Here is a 1,300-nt window from a genome sequence, read left to right as displayed (position 1 = left end):
TCGTGATCCGCCCGTCTCGGCCTCCCAAAGTGCTGGGATTACAGGCTTGAGCCACCGCGCACCGGCCCCTATTGTTGTTTTTTAATAGAGACAGGGGTCTCACTGTGTTGCTCAAACTGGTCTCAAACTCCTAGGCTCAAGCAATCCTCAGGCCATGGCCTTCCAAATTGTTGGGATTACAGGTGTGAGCCACCGTGCCCAGCCTCAACCCCTTCCCTTTAATTGGAGCTGTTTTCTTTTTTAAATGTGTCAGTTTTATTCATTACACTTCATCCTAAGCTGGAGTTGAGAAACAATGGCCTCACCCACTCACCACTCAATACTCAGTTCTGTTTGTGGACATGTCCTAGGCTGGCAGGGCCAGGACCCCACAGGGAAACTGGCTATCAGGAGACAAGCCCTGCCTCTGTCCCCTGCCGTGAAAGCAAAGCCAGCCCAGGCCCTGTGTGTAGGAATGTGACCCATCACCTCCTGCTAGCTCCATGGCAGGACCAGGGAGCCACACTTGCTCTCAGGCTCCATGCGCCTGGCCAGGCTCCGGAGCTTTCCTCCCCAGTCCATGTACTGTAATAACTAAGTCAACTGGAAAAAAAATACTGCAGAAAAGAGTAAGGAAAAACAGGGCATGGGGGCAGCTGGGGCCAGGAAAGAGAGCACACAGCGAGGTATAAAGGACCATTGTGCCGGGCGCAGGACTTGGCACCCCGGGACTCGAAGGAGCCGGCAATGATCCGCTTTCTCTGGAGGGAGATCCTTGGATCCCAGCTGAATAAAGAACAACTTGGAACGTGGCGAGGGAGACTGGGGGGGACACGGCAGGGGGAGGGGTGGGCAGAGCCAAGGGGAAAGTGCTGTTAAACAGGGACTGCAGCAGGATGGGAGGGAATCAAAGGCAAAGACCAAGCTCTCCTGTGTCTTTACTGCTCCCTATCCCCCAAAATAACCAAGGTCCGATCAAAAGCTCACTTTGACAGCTGTCCACTAGGAAGAGCAGCTTGTGCTGAGGTGGGAGGATTGCTTGAACCTGGGAGGTTGAGGCTGCAGTGAGCCAAGATCACAGCACTACACTCCAGCCTGGGTGACAAAGTGAGACCTTGTCTCAACAAACAAACAAAAACCAGGAAGAGCAATATTTCAAACAGCTAATCAATGCATATTAAAAGCATGTTCTTGCAGGAAGGAGAAGAATAGAAAAGAAACGGAGAATCCATTCCAGTGATGGTGAAAATGATGAGGCCATGATTTTGAAGCTTTGCCGCTCCCTGTGTGACACTGGAAGGAATGGGAGAAGACGACAGAA

The sequence above is a fragment of the Piliocolobus tephrosceles genome, chromosome 8 (assembly GCF_002776525.5).
Source record: "Piliocolobus tephrosceles isolate RC106 chromosome 8, ASM277652v3, whole genome shotgun sequence".
Classification (NCBI taxonomy): Eukaryota; Metazoa; Chordata; class Mammalia; order Primates; family Cercopithecidae; genus Piliocolobus; species Piliocolobus tephrosceles.
This window is presented reverse-complemented; position numbering follows the sequence as displayed.